At 34.0% G+C, this 18245-nt stretch overlaps 1 protein-coding gene across 5 annotated transcripts in view; it reads left to right on the forward strand.

The window, feature by feature from the left end:
• LOC144546499 (uncharacterized) overlaps window positions 1–18245 on the forward strand; it is a 205884-nt gene that overhangs the window by 86461 nt on the left and 101178 nt on the right. The gene's annotated exons all lie outside the window — the stretch shown is intronic.

The following is an 18245-nucleotide window of genomic DNA, read 5'->3' on the forward strand; positions in this document are numbered from 1 at the left end:
ACACACGAGCAGTAAATAAGAACTCTTTGAATAATAATAAGTTCTAATCACAGTATGTTTTTGTATCTATACCATTATAGTAAAACACAATTGCTCAATAATTGGAGGAAAAACGTGCATGATCACCAAGCTGAACACATATTTAAAAACCTCATGGCCCACTCACCTCAAAGCTCAAAGCACAAGATTATTTGAAAACCTCAAGATTATTTAATTACTTAATTACTGAATTGTTACATTGAGCAATTGGCATCTAAAATATGTTTATGGCATGCCATTGTTATGAACTTGAATAAGGGAAATTTATTTGCAATTTTTTTTATTGCATGGAAATTTTGAGAATTGGAAAATTGAGTAAAATTACAATAAAATTGCTAACATATATAGTTTATTTTTCTACCCTATATATCCTCTACTTTTAAAATTACAATAGCAATTAAATACAATAAATTAATAATCAATTCATGCAATGCAACACTTCAAATTTTCACATTCTAACAATCCTATTTTAATTTCGAAATTAATTTCGGAAAATTTAATAAAAAATTAAAGGTAATTTACTGATAATATACCTGTCAACATTGTAGATCTGAAGTTATTTGATTTCTTCTATCAATTCTAATAATTACAAATTAAATGGAATGTGAAAATCGACAATAAAATGAGTAGAATTTATTTTATTATTTTTTTTCAAAACGCCCCAGAAGAGGGAAAACGTACAAAGGGCTTCGGTCCGGGAGAAGAAAAGAAAGAAAAAAGGAAGAGATCGAGGGTCACTGCACAAAAGACAGAATGTAAGGAACCTCAAAAGACAGAATGTAAGGAACCTCAAATATGTTGTTGCTAAATGGGATTTTATGTGGCTGTCAAATAGAAGACGTAGCACGCTAAGGAACCTCATCCTTTAGTGAATTCGCAAAGCAACAGCACCAAATCATTTTGTGTGGTTCCTTCCATGCCTTTAAAATATTTCGCCATCTTTCTGGTTCTATATAAAATATTTATTTATTTCTAAAAATAAAAAAATATCAGCCTTCTGTTTTGTTCTTTTAAATTTGACAGGGACTGACGGGCAAGGCAGTCCGGACAATCTTTTCAGGGACTGACGGGCGAAAGAAACACGGTCAACCAGCCTATAGCAACATCAATCGACAGGAGATACTTCAAATTCGATTGAGAGAAGGGTACAAAACAGAGACAGGAAGCTCTCTGACAATCAGCTTAATCTAAGCACCCAACAATACCCTGCTGTAGTTTTTAACTTTTTTCTATTTTTTTCTCCTAGTCTTTTCTACTGTCTGTTAGTTTTTTCTTGTAGGTAGTTTCTGAGATCGGCACTGTGGTGTGGCCGGAACTGGTATTAGGACTAATTTTGTATTAAATCTTTGATTAATAGTAAGTACGCCTAAGGGCTTTCACCTCAAAAAAAAAAAAAAAAAATTTGACAGTGTTTGTTTGCAGGCTAGGACCCTACAACTTATCATGAGTTGAATTATATACAATTCAACCTAAAAGGGCACGCTTGAGATCTCTGAGGGACCCAGTTGTATAAATCATGTTGTCTGTGCAATTTATATTTTTTTTCAAAAACTTAAGCAGTGTGACAGGCGGTTGAATAAAACATAGGTTTTTACAATTACAAAAAACAAGTTAAATAACAAAAATGAGAAAAAGAGAAAAGTGTGAACGTATCAGGACCTAATTAAACAATACCAACCCAAACTGAGAGTCCTGTTGCAAGCTAATACCCATTAAAAATGCAAACTACCAAATATAAATTCAAACCATGTACTTCATTGGAAAAACTATATTTAAAAGGAAACATCTTGTGCGGGTACCTGGAGGTCATGACAAATCACATGTGGGCTATTTGGAGGTGCAGAAATGCGATAGCCTATACAGGGAAGACGCGTTGAAATCGTCGTGGTATTGTGACATAGCAAAAAGGATGCAAGTAGCGGTCATCAAGATGGACTGATGGCAGGGGTTCACAACTGATTCATGTGCTACACAGATGGCTCAATGCTATAGTCTTGGCAAGGTGGTATTGGTTTTAACATTTGTGATAAGAGGTAAACTAGTCAAGTACAGATCAAGGCATGTTCGTGTTTGCTCATCTCTCCACGCAAAAGCGATAGCACTTGGAAGGGTGTTCTATTTACATGGACAACAATGGACTTGCACAGTTGGCATCAAATGTGCATCCCTCATTAGATTCGGATTGGAGAGCATACAAGAACTGTTGTGAGGATTGGAAGCAAATGAGGTTACATAGATCATTTAGTTGCAGTCATGTAGCAATAGACTAAAATGACAAGGGACAAGGCCGATATCTTAGCAAAAGGGGCAAGATTGCAAGGTATGGATATTGAGGGATATACATTTACAATATCTAAAAAGGTTTTAGGGCTTCGGAAGTATGAAGAGGTTTTACTTTCAACATGTACTCAGTTGAGATATGTTATAAAAGATGTATTCGCCTCCAGGCTTTTGAATTAAAAAAAAAGTGTAAACATTCTTTAAGAATAGGTTTATTTTTCTAAATCCAGACCTTACCCGAAAGATTTAGTCATGTCTTGAAAATGTTTTTTCTTATATGAATTTAATTGATGATACGAATTTATTTAAATATCAATGCCTGATCAAGGAGAGAGAAGGGATTAAATGCGATTGAATGTAAGAACATCGATGAAGTTATACAAAGTGATCAATTCTATGTACTAAATATAGTTCCATAATTTTAAAAAGTATTATAATATGTGTAATGTAGTGTCTTTTATAATATACAGATTGATTTACACTAAAAGCACATGAATTCTAAAAGTCATACGACAAAAATTACTATTTCTGAAGTTAAGCAGACAATTACTATTGCTAAAAAAGTAATACTAATTACAGGCAAAAGTATTCTCGAAAATAGTGACACTGTTAAACACTTTTAGCCTCATGAATAAAAAATATACTTGTAGCTAGGATCCATGCATACATTTTACTGCCTTCCGTTGCTGAAAATTTACATTGATCCAACAATTGATCCAGACGTTCCCTTCAAAAGTTTCAACAAAAATTGATCCAACAATTAATTCTAGGGTACCACTCAATATTCATTCAATTCTATTATTTACTATCGTAATTATCAATTTTTATCTCTCGTACCACATTGACAGGACATCAATTACCCCAATTAATGCACCAATGCAATTTTTCAAAAAGCCCTAGCTATATAAAGCCCTTCACACTCTCTGCACAAAGCACAACAAGTGAATAAAACAATAGACCACGACACATATATATACTACTAATAGGCTAGAATGTCTGATTGTAAGTTATTTTTGGTTATCCTGGCGCTCTTGTTTGCACCACAACCGCAAGATATCTCTCTACAACTAATCATGAAGAGAATGTGAATGTAAATGGTGTCTCCACTGGTGGAGATACTGCAGACTCAAAAATTGACATAAGTATTGGACTACCGCCTCCACTGTGCTCGGTTGAGACAGTAGAACAGTAACAAGTTCAACTAGAAATCACCCTTTCAGGAGCAAGCTCTACTCACATAAGAAAAGAAGAGGAAACTTATAAATGTATAAATTTTCTAATACTTTAAAAGTTGAATTGCAAATGGCTTCTCATATAATCTTGTTTGAAACTCAAAATGTACCTAAAAAATAATGCTACCCTAAGAAGACCTCAGAATGCAACAAAATACATTTCTTACTTTCGAACTGTTCTCAAAATTCACAACGAGCTAATTAATAACAAAAAACTTGAAATATATGACACATCTTGGGCAGTGTCGATCTCCCACGATTGTAAAGGTCTCACCCTCAAGTTCTTCTCGTTTTCTCCATAGTATTGATGAAAATCCTTCATATTGAATGTAGTTGATACTCCATATTCTCCTAGCAGCTCCACATTGTATGATTATCTCCCATACAACGCACAATCTTGATAGGCTCATCACGATATCGTTTGAGCTTAGAATTACAACCAGGTGAAAACCGTTCCTTGCTAAAATGCAGTACCCAAACGAGATGTCCTTCTTTTGATAATTATAGCCTTGCGATGCTTGTTTACTTACTTTGAGTATTTCTGGTTTTGTTTCTTAATTTGCCTTCTAACCTGCTCATGCAAGTCTTTAATTGCCCCAGCACGCTCATCCACATCTTCACTATAGCTTTGATTTATTAGCAAAGGCAAAAGATCAAATGGGCTGGCGCGATTGAGCCTATCCACAACTTCAAAGGCTCTTACCGATTGTTTAGCTGCAAGATCGATTGTAAGAGAATTCAGCTTGGGGAAGAACAAACGTTGAAGTCCCCAGAATGATGAATGTATAAATTGAACATCATCTATTTTGTGATCAGTGAATAAATATGGAATTGAACTTTTCGGAATTAAACTTTGAAACATATATGTCAAAAGAATCCATACTTTTTAGTCAAATGACATTGAACATCGTTGCAGAGAAAATGACCAGATTCAGATTTATGTTTAGCCAAAATTATTAGGATAATATAATGGAGAATACGAACACAGTCACTGTCATGAAGCTCCATTCTCTCCCTTTGTTTTATTAATTCATAATAGAATTACATAGAATTTTCGTCAATTTTTTTCTGGGCAACACCCCCTCATTTATAATCTAATTGGTAATCTATCCCGACTTAATTGAATATTTTCTAGCAGATACATAATTCCTTAATAACATATTTCCTTCTCCACATTATTTCCTTCATATAAGATTGTCTAAATATTACATTGAAGGTAAACAAATCTTCCGTAATCTTCTGTCTTATTTGCCAATCTTATTATGATCTTCTGTGACTCACGTCAACATGTAATGGTGTAGATTCTGACACTCCCCCTCACTATGACACGTAGATATCCTTCATCATTAATCTTTCCAGAGCCATGTTGAATTCTTTACCAGCTATTTCTTTGGAGAGAATATTTGCTACTTGTTCATGTGACCTCACAAACATTAAAGATTAAAATATTGGTCTATCTCAATCTTTCCAGAGCCATGTTGAATCAAGTTTTTCTTTAATAAAATATTGGTCTATCTCAATATGTTTGGTTCTATCTTGTTGTACGGGTTCTATGTTCGAAATCAAGTTCAGTGATCAACTTCTTCAACTACAGGAGCTCACAAATTCCTTTTACCATGCGCCTATTATATTTCAACGCTTAAAAGTGCTACTACATTTTGTTTCTTACTTCTTCAAGTTACCAGATTACCACCCACAAATGTAAAGTACTCGGCTATAGATTTTCAAACAACAATGTTACCAGCCCAATCAACATCAGTGTTTCCCTTAATGTTGGTATGCCCATGCATTTTGAATGTCATGCAACATACATTAAACAATATCTAACAGTTAACATTCAACACATAGAAAACAATACATTCAATATTCAGCTAGCATTCAACAAATATTCAACATATATACCTAAACATATGCAAAAAATATTACAACGCTTGGACTTAAACATGCATTGTCACATTTCTTTCATTCACTACCGAAAGCTTGACTTTAAAACATGTTCTATTGTTTAGAATATGTTTTCTCTGTTCAAGGAATAAGAAATGTGAAATGAAAAGAAAAAAATGTATACCTAATTTGCTTGATCTTTTCATTATTAGGACGAACAACCAATTCCAAATTGCTTTAGGTTCACTGCTGGGATGGCAATCGCCATTAGAGGAATAAGAAATGTGAAATGAAAAGGAAAAATGTATGTTCCTGAGTAAATAATTTAGTGCTTCCTTGAATGAGAAATGTATATTTGATATCTAAAGTGAATTTACAAAGATTCAGGCTGTAACTAAAATCCATCTTAGAGAGTTTGTTCTACCTCTCATCTATCACTTAGATTCTTAATTTTATTTGTTTGAATACATAGAATGAATATGGCTATGGGATATTTATATAAGAGCTGCTTCAATTTATTTCCTTTGTATGAAAATGCATTATGTCTGATTTATATATAAATTTGTGACAGTATATATATTATATTGATGATATGTGTGGTATACTCATGTTTTACATATAAATATCTGACGGATTGCCATGGGGTGTAACAATATCCATAGCATTTTTCTATAGACTATGTAGAAAATTATGCACAAGTATAATTAATTTTTTGAAATAAATGGAATCATGAATTGACCCTCATTCATTATACATAAATCCGTCTCTGTCCACATCTGACCTTAAGATGAAATGCAAATATTTCATTGTCAAATAATATAAAGCAGAATTTAAATGCATCGGCATGAAAGGCACATTACGGATCTGTGAGGGGACTCATGAGCTGTATTAATTAATAAATTATGTTGTCTCTGCCTGGACTGAATCTGGACCGTTCGGATTCAAACTCATATTTGAATTAGTAGGATCCGGACTCGTGCCGACTACCCTTAAAAGTATAAATGTTGACAAAGCATGTCTTGTCAGTTGTCACCATCTCGGACAAAATATTGACATATATGTCATTCAATTATTGACCGCTCTTCTGGAATATTAACAAGTCATGGCTACATATGATTTTCGCCGCCCAAAACAAATTTAGAATTTGATCATGTTCAGCCACTCCACATATGACAATATTTTCTTTCATAAATATATCATTGGATCAAAATTGTTAGGTCTAAAATTCTGGAAAGTATCATTTTTTCTTTGTACATGCCCTTTATTATTGATCTATTCTGGAAAATTGGAATGATTGAATGGTTGAATTGTATCATTTTTTCTTTGTACATGCCCTTTATTATTAAGTCCTTGCAATATCAAATTTATAGTGGAGGCAGATTTGTATTTTTGAAATGTTTATTGTTGCAAATTTCAGATTTTGGTTATTTTTTACAAAGTACTCATTACATTTTTGTGACCAGAACGAGTCCAATTGTCACATCTCAAACTTTCACTATCAAACTTTTAAATATCAAATTGTCTTTGGTCAGTACCATAGAAGGAAAAATCGGAATCGGAATCAGGATCGGCACCGTCCGATCCCGATCCCGGATCGGAAAATCGGTCGGAATCAGCCGAATCGGATCGGAAAATCGGACTTTTTTGTCATAAGCTTATTTTATACTAAAAAAATAGAAAAAAATTGATAAAACAATTAGAAAAATTATTACAATCAAATAATTCACTAATACAACATAATACAAGCATTACAACTAAAAATACACTCTTTCACTCTCAAAAACTATATCGTGCTAGCTGGATCACTTTAATAATTATGTTGTTATTAGGGTTGTGAGTCATTGTGAGTCAGCACAATTATTAAAATGATCGCTTTCAACGTTAAATGCTTATTTTAACTACTCAATTATCAAATTGATCCGGATTCACTGTGAGCCGAAACTGATAGTATAACTATTAACTAAACAAACAAGATGTACAAATCTTATGCACCAAGTCCACTCAAAGTTCTAATTAAAAACTCTACAACACAGTGAGTCAGCGACTCATCCTCCCTGACCGTGGTCAGTTCATTAAAGGGTCCCAGCATTACTTATTCTAGAAGAACCCTGCCCAAGGCCCCTTCCTCCCTGACCGCAGCTTCATCTCTCCCAATCGACCTTTTGACCTAGTAAGATCAATTTCGCCCCTTTTGCTCCACGAGCTGGGGCCGTTGCACAATCAAAAGCCTTTGTTTCTTCTGAAAATTCGCTATCAATAGTGAGAATAGGTGAGAATCAGTCTCCAATGTTAACAATTGGTGAAAAATCGCTTGAATCAGCCGGGTTGAACTGATTTTTCACTGAAAATTCCCAAACCGAGGAAATCGGTCCAAAATCGGATCGCCGGCGTCCGATTCCGATCCGACTCGGCCGATTTTTCCTTCTATGGTCAGTACCTTATATCTCATTATCAACCACATGAAAACTCTGATTTTAGGAAGGATATGTATGTGGGATAATTCCTCTAAAGTTTAGCAAATTATACACTGATTTGACTGTAAACCCCCTGGGTGCTCCCATCTCGAAACTATTATATGTGTAAATAAGACAGTACTTATTAAGTATAATATGTCTGACCATCCAATTCTCTAAATCCCCCAGGAAGCTCGCTTCATCAGCTAAGAATCCGTATCCTCCAAAATACCTGACTCAGTGGCCCAGATTAATCCTAGGCCGACCAAAGTCAATTCGGTGCCTATAGAAACTATAAAAGGTCTATTTCGAGATTCGTGCCAACTTAAAAGAACTAATCTGGGCCATCCGTTTGTAGTTTGCTTGAGTCAGGTACCTGGGATGATCCGAATTCCATCAGCTAACATGCAGTATAGGTTGTAAAATGCTCAGGTTAAATTCTACCAATTAAAATTGCATATGAACTTGCGTTCTGTTGTTCAAAATTTCCTTTCTCTCACTTTTATCCAACCAGTTCTTAAATTTAAAAAAAATATGATCCAGCAAATTAGTTCTAGAGGTACCATTAACCAAAGTCAATTCGATTTTTATCTCCCGTCCCACCACTTTAATTCTCCCTTGCAATTTGCAAAAAGTCCTATATAAACCCCCTCACACTCTCCTCGCAAAGCACAACAAGTGAATAACACAAAAAGACCAAGACACGCATATATTCTACCACATACAATAGTGAAAGAGAATTGATAGAATTTATAGAATTGTTTCTGGTGATCGTTTAAATCAGCTGCAATTATATATGATATATATGGAACAACTATGCAATATTTTCCAATCCTAAGATAAACTATGACTGATATTGGTAGAAAACCAGCAGAAAGGAATTTCTAGGTATTGAAAAGTGGTATATAAAGTATATGTGTACCCCCTCAGACATGCATGAATATTTCCAGCAGACAAGACCAGTAAATAAGAACTCTCTCAACAATAACAAGTTTAAATCACGGTTTTTTTTTTTTTTTTTTTTTGTATATATGCCGCTATAATGAAGCACATTTCTTGATATACGTACATTAATTATCAACTAACCAGATGACAAGGTGCTTGTGTTATATGAAATATTTACTAAGTACGTACCTACCTACTTTTAATTTATTATTTCCTAACAGAATTTAAATACTGGTATATACCTATTACGTAATTATATTTTACTTTGGTAAATATTTGCTTTAGTTCAAAGTCTGCTTTTGTAAGATAGGGAGATAAGAGATTAAGAATACAAATTATATTGCAATCTTATTTTTTCTGTTTACAAGTGTTCCTCTTTATAGTTACAATACAACAAAAAATTAGTCATTGCACTATTCTCTATTATTATTAATTACAACCCTCTATTTCCTACAAAGCACTATTTCATATTCTATTAAATAAACTAGTTATAATTTGAATTTGATTTTATATTTTAATACTCTCCCTCAAGCTAAGAATGCATATATTGTACAACCCTAGCTTTCTTTATTTTTCTCAAATGGATTCAGATCTAAGCCTTTGGTGAGAGTTGATCTTCATTTTTTACGTATGGTGTTTTAATTTCCTTTGCTTGAACATTTTCTCTAATTAAGTGACAATCCACTTTTATATATTTTGTTCGCTAATGAAACATGGGATATGATGCTATATGTCATGGCGAATTGTTGTTGCAATATATTTCATCAGTTCTTCAGTTTTAAATCCCATATCTGATAGGAGGCACGATATTCGGCTTCGACGCTTGGTTGTGCTACATCATTTTGTTTCTTATTTTTTCATGTGACTATATTTTTGTTTACAAATGTGCAAAAACCAGTTGTCGATTTTATATCAAAGCTTCCGCTCAATCTACATCGGAATAACCACTTATATTATTAGAATTATTATTTTTCAATCCAGTGCTCTTAGCAGGATTATTTTTAAAGTACCTCATAATTCTATTTACAACTTCTAAATATGGTGTTATTGGTGAGTACTTTGGAATTCTATTATTTGGCTTACATAAAAAAAAATATACGGACGAGTAACCATTAGATAGATCAATTTTCCTACAAATATTTGAAATTGATTTATGTATTTTAATGGTTCATCATCTTCACTATTTAATTCGCACTTGTTATCAATTGGAGTAGAGGCTGGTTTACATCCTACCTTACATGTTTCTTTTAATAAATCAAGTGTATATTTTCTTTGAGAAAAAAAGGGTTCTTTAATCTAAGAAGCTGCCTCTATTACTAAAAAATATTTAAGATATCATAAATCTTTTATGTCAAATTTTTTTTTTATTGTTTCTTAATTTTTTAATTTGCTCTAAATTATTTTCAGTAATTATGATGTCATATACATACCCTAAAATGAGAGTTGTAGTGGTTTCATCACAATTAGTAAATAAAGAATGATCGGTATTACTAATTTTAAAATTGCCAAAAATTAAATATGAGTAATGTAAAGTATTATGTTGAAATATTGACATATGAAATAAAAATTTCTATTGGATATTGTACCGTATAGGTCACATAATCTCTAAGCCTAATTGATAGTTGTGGTACCCTATATGACATTCTAAACGTTGAGCTCTTTTCCATTTCACTTTCATTTGTCTTTAATAGTTCCGTCTTCTTGATTATTACTTTCAACTTGATAGTTATTTATAGGAACAAATTTCAAATTATCTAAGTTACTATATTATTATTTTGATTATTTATATATATTTGATAGATTGCTTCTTTCGCTTTAAAATATGGCTCTTCAAAAAAAAAGGTTACATTCCTAGAAAGATACAATTATTTATTAATTGGATCCTAGAATTTACAACTTTTTTTATAAAATGAGTGTCCTAAAAAAATAGTTTTTTCTGATACAAAATTAAGTTTGTCTTTTCTCTTGATATGTACAAAATTTGTACAACAAAATACTCTCATATGGTCCCAAGTGGTTTTTCGTTGATAAATAATTTCTAATGGACTTTTTTTTTTAATTTACACTAGGTAATAATCTATTAGTTAAATGTGTGGCACATAATATGGCATCCGACTAATAAATTTTAGGAATATTATTTTGAAATAGTAAAGACCGTGTCATTTCTAATAAGTACTTATTTTTCATTTCTAATAAATTTACATTGGGCACAAATGACTTTTGTTTAGTAGTATTTATACAAGTTGTTTGATGTATAATATTTTGTTCTCTAAAGAGACTTGAAAACTTTTTATTTATAAATTTTGTTCCATTATACGATCTAGAGATTTTTAGTTTTGTATTAAATTGTGTTTTTAGAAGAAATAAAAATTCATAAATAGAATCAAACACTTTTCTTTATATTTAATTAAATATAACCAGTTGCTTTTGATTGAAAAATCATCAATAAATAAAATAAAATATTTGAATCCATTATATGAATCAATTGGGAGCAGTCCCCAGAAATCATAATGTACTAAATGAAAAACAACTTCACTTTTCCTAGCAGAAAGTGAGAAAAGAAGCTTTGTTTGCTTTGCTAACTTGCAAATTTCACAATTAGTACAATTCAAAATTTTAAAATCGATAATACTATTTATAATCTTGTCGAAGGATGCTCAAATCTTTTATACCAAAAATCAGAGTTAACGAATTTTGCAGTAGTTTAAAACTACAGACATAATAAAAATAGAATTTAATAAAAAATAGTTAAATGGTTTTATTTGTAAAGATCGTAAATAAAAAAAATAAGCTAATAACGAGGATGTGTTTTGAAATACAAAAATCATGGTTTTATTTGTAAAGATCGTAAATTAAAAAATTAGGCTAATAATGAGGATGTGTTTAAAAATCACCCGAGCAACACATGAATATTTGAAATTGAGAGGAAGAAGTGCGAAAAGGAGGCACAAGAGGTCAAAGAAAGGAGGAAGCAAGTCAGATTATGGTGGAACCTCTCTATCAGAGTTTTTGGTCTTTTGTGGCTAATACCACGCACCAACTTGTGAAGTCAAAATGCTTTTCAATTTCGTCTAATTCTAGAAAGATATATACTTATTATAGTTCATAGCTAGGGTATAGTATCCACCTATCCACATATATACACAAAATGTCCATATCTTGTCAAAATATCCACATATATATATACAAAAATTGTCCTGTGAAGAAGGAAAAATACAAAATAATACCCTGAAATTTATCAAAATATCCTCATATATATGCAAAACATGTTGTCACCATCTTGCACCCAAAATATAACTGCTCTTTCCTATTTCAACTTATTTTTCTTCTGAAGTAAATGGATAATTATCTATCAACAAATATAATATAAAATAGCAAGAAAACTGATAATATATAAAAGTAAAGTTTTAAAAAAGTACGGTAGTGCTAGAGTAGAAAAGCCTGTAAAAATGATGATATATTATAGATTGTATGGATTTTTTTTATTTTTCCAAGAATGGTGATATATTACATTTAAAATAGTTTTATTTTAATTATTACAAAATTAAGTAAAAATGCACCCAATTATCATTGTATTGTTTGAAAGTAACCAAAATTGTACCAAAATTATATTAAATAGTTCAACTAGTTTCAAAAATAGTAATATATTATTATATTGTTGTATTTAGATCAAAATTGAGTAGAAATGCACCAAATCAGAGATGTATTTTTTCAAATTACCATAGATTGTACGATTTTTTTACCGATTTGTTCAAGAATGGTGATATATTATCGAATTACCATAGATATTTTTATTATCATTAGATTGTATTGTTTGAAATTATCAATAGAATAAAAAATTGACAAAATTGATAAAAATTACATTAGTATGGCGTCAACCAGCAGTAGCAATGAAAACCGCCGTACGCAAGATGTTTTACAGTTGGATTATTCACTGGCCCGTATCATATTTCCTAACATGACGAAAGAGAGTATTAGCCCTCTTTGCTGGTATAAATTCGAGGAACACAAGATCATAAATTCATATGTAAGTTTACATTTTGAGAAATACAAATAATTTTCATTTTCATTTAAATAAAATAATTAAGTTATATGTTTGTTTGTTTTGAAATTTAATGCAAACTCATACCATGACGACGATGCGAAACAACCAGATGAGTATCTTCTATGACCAACGATACGATCCAGCATTAAAGAGGTTGGTTATGTGGCATGTCTCACAGCTAACCCCAATTATCGCAGATGTTGCCCTTCTATCTGTGTTGGTCGAGAGATGGCGGCCGGGGGCACAGACATTCCACCTGCTTGTTGGAGTGATTACGGTGTTTCTCCAAGATGTGAATTGTCTTTGGGGACTGCTTATTACTAGATAGGCTATGACAGGTGTGGAGTACGGGGACTTCACACAGGCAGTTATTGACCTGTTGGGCCCCGGACTGATGAAGCAAAGGACCCTCAAGAGGACGAAGGATCCATCCAAGAATGACATCAGTATCCCTTATTTGCGGGCGGCATTCAAGTAATTTTTAATTTTAATATTAATTATTTGATTATATTTTTCATACTCTATACTAAATTTGTTCGTATTTATAGAGGAGAGTTGCGACATGATGCAGATCCCGATACGATAGATTGGTGGACACGGGCTTACATCATGGAGATGTTCTCTTGCTGGTTGTTCCCAGATTCCATTGGTGCCACTGTTCCTACTTGTCTGCTGGAGTGGCTGAGGGACTTGAAAAACCCGCCACAGATGAATTGAGGTGCGGCGGTTTTGGCATATCTATATCAAGGTTTATGAACTGTGTGTCGGGTATAAATTATTTTCTCTTATTGTATTAAAAATAACTGCAACTTGTATCAAAATAGTTCGAAAAACCGAGTCTGTATGGTCTGATTGGTCTCCTCCAGCATTAGTCGTGGACAAGATTTACATTTGGTTGTCCACGAAAAGTCGGTTGTACTCCAGCCTGGAGTGAACCGAATAGGGAGACCTGTCCGGCGTATGCTCAGAGATTCTGCGTGAGGAAGACTTATGTGGAGACCCCGCATGGCAAACCTATGGGAGTTGATTATTTTTTAACTCAGTTCAAGCAAATGACTCCAGATTGACATGTCGAGTGGAGGTCGTACCACCACCGTGTCGAGGTGTTTGAAGAAGATGTTGTCCCTCACTCCTTCCTGTCTGACCTTTCTTCGATCTGCAAGCAACAACAACAATACTGGTTTGCTCAGGTACCATTTTTTATTTTTTAGTTTATAATTTCATAATTATATTGTAGTTTAAAATATACATTTAGACCATAAAAATATTTGCAGGTACCGCTTGTCTTCTACCAGGTTATTGAGCACCATTACCCTGGACGGGTAATGAGACAGTTTGGTATGGCTCAATATATTTCAGTCCCGGATCCTATCACAAAGGACGAGTGGTATGCTCTTCATAAGGATTTGAACACTACGGTGAATAAGGATAGGCATACGGTGCATGCCAAGCATGTAGAGCGACTAGAGGCTATGAGTTCAGCTGACATGGTTCTTGATGTTTATCGGACATATGCTTTCGAGTGGTACCGCCAGTGGTATCAGGAGTATTGTACATTTACAATGTACATGTTTGGTCAGATTACAGAGATCAATAAGAAGCTGCTCCATGTATGACGGGACATGACATCTTCTGAGTATTTGGTGGATATCGATGATGCAGATTCTGTAGAGCCGATGAGCACACCAGAACCATATTTTTTAGGGATCTTATCTGTAGCGATGCCTGAGGTAGCATTTCATGCAGCTAGAGATATAGTGGTATGTGTATTTTTCTAATAACCTAATTATTGAGAAACTAAATTATTCATTTATTAACCATTTATTTTCAGGGAGATATGCCCTAGTATTATCAGAAGACTGCGCCACAGCAGGAGTTTGTGTTTGACTTGGGTTCTCAATACGATGCATACATTCAGGATTACTCATCTCCTTAGTTTTACACACAAGATGAGCCACTGCCAGAGAATAGTGCAGCAGTGTACCAGACAAAGACATACCGACCTTCATGTAGTTACTATGTTATTTAGACTTTTATTTGTGTTATTTGGACTTTTTTTTGGATAAAACGCTAGAAGCCCATTTCATATTAATGAAACAAAAGTTAAATTACATCATTGTTTTCAGAGAAATAATTGCAAGATGTAAATCCACCCAACACTAACTCTAAGGATAGCATATTCATAATCTAATTGTTGTTGTGCCAAGTCAAACAAAAGAGTAGATAAACTCAGCCTTATACACATTTTATTATGAATATGTTGTTATTCGGACTATTATTTAGTTATTATGTTATTCTGATTTTTATTTGGTTACGTTTGTATTTTAGGACCTTATTACGTTTACCACTGCATATCTTAAAATTCGACTTGAACAAAAAATAAGTGCTACATCATTCAAACTAATCACTTCGACATGAACAAAACATAAGTCATACTACAATAAAAATTAACATACAAATTTTTGGCTAAAATCACCACCTCTTGAACGATGAAACTGCAATGAGAAAATATATATGTTAAAATAATTGTTAATTCATCAAGATTATTGATTTAGCCTTGTCTGCAAAAATAGTATATGTTCTGAGCCAAAACAGGGTTGTTCCTGGCCAAAATAGAGCTGTTCCTGGCTGTTCCTGGCAATGCATAAAAGTGCATAGTTCGGCCAAAGCCAAAACAGGATGTTCCAGGCCAAAATAGAGCAGTTCCTAGCCAAAAAAGAGCTGTTTTGTGCCAATTTTTTTTAAAAAAATTACTTTATTGTGTACGGTTTCTTGCATCCCTTCTTCTTCTCAAGGGTTACTCTGTTGGTTTGGTGATCCATTTGTCATCCTTCCAATATATTCATCCACATTTGGATCCGGTTGTGTCATCTCCTACCCAACTTCACCAACCAATGCTCTGGAACTAAGATCGCTCCTTCGTGCACCGGCCAATCACATTGATTGTCATACATATGAAATTCACCACTTCATGTGTCGATGAGTATTTGAATATTGTAATAGTAATTGACGAAGACATTTGGATCCAAGTTCCTATAATGTTCACACATTTCTAAGTAATGTCATTCCTAATATGAAGTTTTGAAATTAAATAAAACATAATTTTACCTTAGACAACACATCACCATCACATGAACACATGGTTTTCTGCCCATCTAAGGCTTCTGACACATACATTCCACCTCATGGTCGCTCTTCACAAGTACCCTATACCTGCAGTCTTGAGATGTGTGCACCCATTTGCCATTCTCTATGTCAAAATTAATTTTTTCGTCATGTGAGGTCACCATGAATTCTCCATAATGGCTGAATACAAGCGTTGTCATTTTTTTAACCTTCCCAATGTGCTTCTCCAGCTTTTCATCTATGCGAGTGGAAAAAAGCTGACCTGTTGCTTGGCATTGCACGGTCTTCTCTCTTCTTTCAAGAAACCAGTTAACACACTTGTAGAATGTCTCCTCAATGATTGCGGCAACTGGTAACTTACGAGAATTAAAAATTATAATTAATTGAAGAAAATAATAATAATAAATATGATGATTACAAAATACAAACCTGCGAGAAGTTTCGAAGACATTGTTGAGCGATTTAGAATCATTGCTAGTCATTATTTCCCAATGAGATCCATCGTTCATAACTTGATACATCTTCCATGGGTTAGACGGTTCTCCTTTATCATTTTCATTATATTTGCCACATGTATCCAAATATGCCAAGCAAGCAAGATTTCGCCTTCCAATTGCATCAAGTCTTTCATGCAATCTTCTTGTCTTCTTCTTTTCAACCATAATCTTGAAAAAGTGGAAGAAATCTTATCATGAGTGTGCTTTCCAAAATTCTCAAACACATATTGAGAGCAGTACCGGTGAGCACACTCCCCTTTCTCCTCGTACTAACCCAAATCATCTTGAATAAACACCTTTTTTATGCCCTTGTGAGGGTCAAATACTACACAAATGTATATGTTTCGCCCAATTATAAACTCTCACACCCACTTCATGAATCACCCCCAATTCTCAAAATTCTCGCTCTCTACCAGTCCAAATGCTAACGGGATTAACTAGTTCTCCGCATCATATCCGGTTATAATTAATAGCTTACCCCTGTATTTGCCAGACAAGAAACATGAATCGATACTGCTGATGGGTCTGAGTTGACTAACTACGGCAATACATGGTCCCCATGCCCATGCTACTCTAATGAAAAACTGATACCTTGGCTTAGTGGTTGGCTTTGAAACAATTTTATATATGGTTCCCGAATTTGTCCTTTTTATTGCCTCCAACAAAGGGATAATCAGCCCGTAAGACCCCTCCCAACTATCAAATGCCTGGGTAATCGCTAACTCTCTACCACGCCATAATTTGTGGTACTTTGGGACAATCCCCTCGTGCCTTTTAGAAACCAAGTCAGCGATTGCCCCGATACTAATATAAGCATTTTTTTCAATGATAATTTTATGTAGTTGGCGACCATAGCGGACGTCAACTGCGCATGATCTAACCTGGATACCGATGCGTGGCATGTGTGCTGAGCCACATTCTTCGTGATGACCCAAGTATTACCAAAGCCTGTAGCCCTCACAACCAACCTCCACCTGCACCGTTCGCTAATACACTTGTACCTCATCCTGGTGGTATCGTTGTGTGTCTGTTTTATCTCGATATTTTTTAAATGTGCCAGTGCTGAATTGTATCTTTCATTTTATCCTTGTTGTCATACGTTATCCCCTGAGACAATTCATGTCTTTCTCCAGTCTAATTTACAAAAGAAATCACAAAAATTAAACAACATCAATTTAATAACAACAATTTAATAATGAAATTTAAATTAAATATAAATTAACAAACATACCTCAGACGTTGCAAAAAGAAGAGCTATCGGTCTCTTCAAACCCTAATGTGTCATGAAATTGCTCAAACGGGTGTCTTTCCCCATGACCCGATATAGGCCACTTCTGCCTACCAAGCACAGGACGACCAGTTTCCTCATCACTATGATCTGATACTCCACCGTCCTCACTAACATCCCAATTAGCCTCTACCTCCCTTTCTTCAGAATTCTCATCCGTATTGTCAACACAATCAAGTTATTTTAGGATTTTAGATCGGTTCCATTCAGATTGGACTCGTCTAGAGGACGAGGATGGAATCAAGGATCGACCCCTATCAGATTGGACCCTACTATGACCCGCTACAGATGGGGCCCGACTAGGGCCCGCTACAGATAGGGCTCGGTTATGACCCATTACAGAATGCTCGAGGCCCCGACCCTGAGTCAACTGCAACAATTTTCTGGTGTTCTGTCTAGGGTTTTGTCTGGGGTTGGCTTCCACATATAACTCTAAGAACTTGAAAGGAGTGGTCA

The sequence above is a fragment of the Carex rostrata genome, chromosome 29, assembly GCF_964058835.1.
Source record: "Carex rostrata chromosome 29, lpCarRost1.2, whole genome shotgun sequence".
Lineage (NCBI taxonomy): Eukaryota > Viridiplantae > Streptophyta > Magnoliopsida > Poales > Cyperaceae > Carex > Carex rostrata.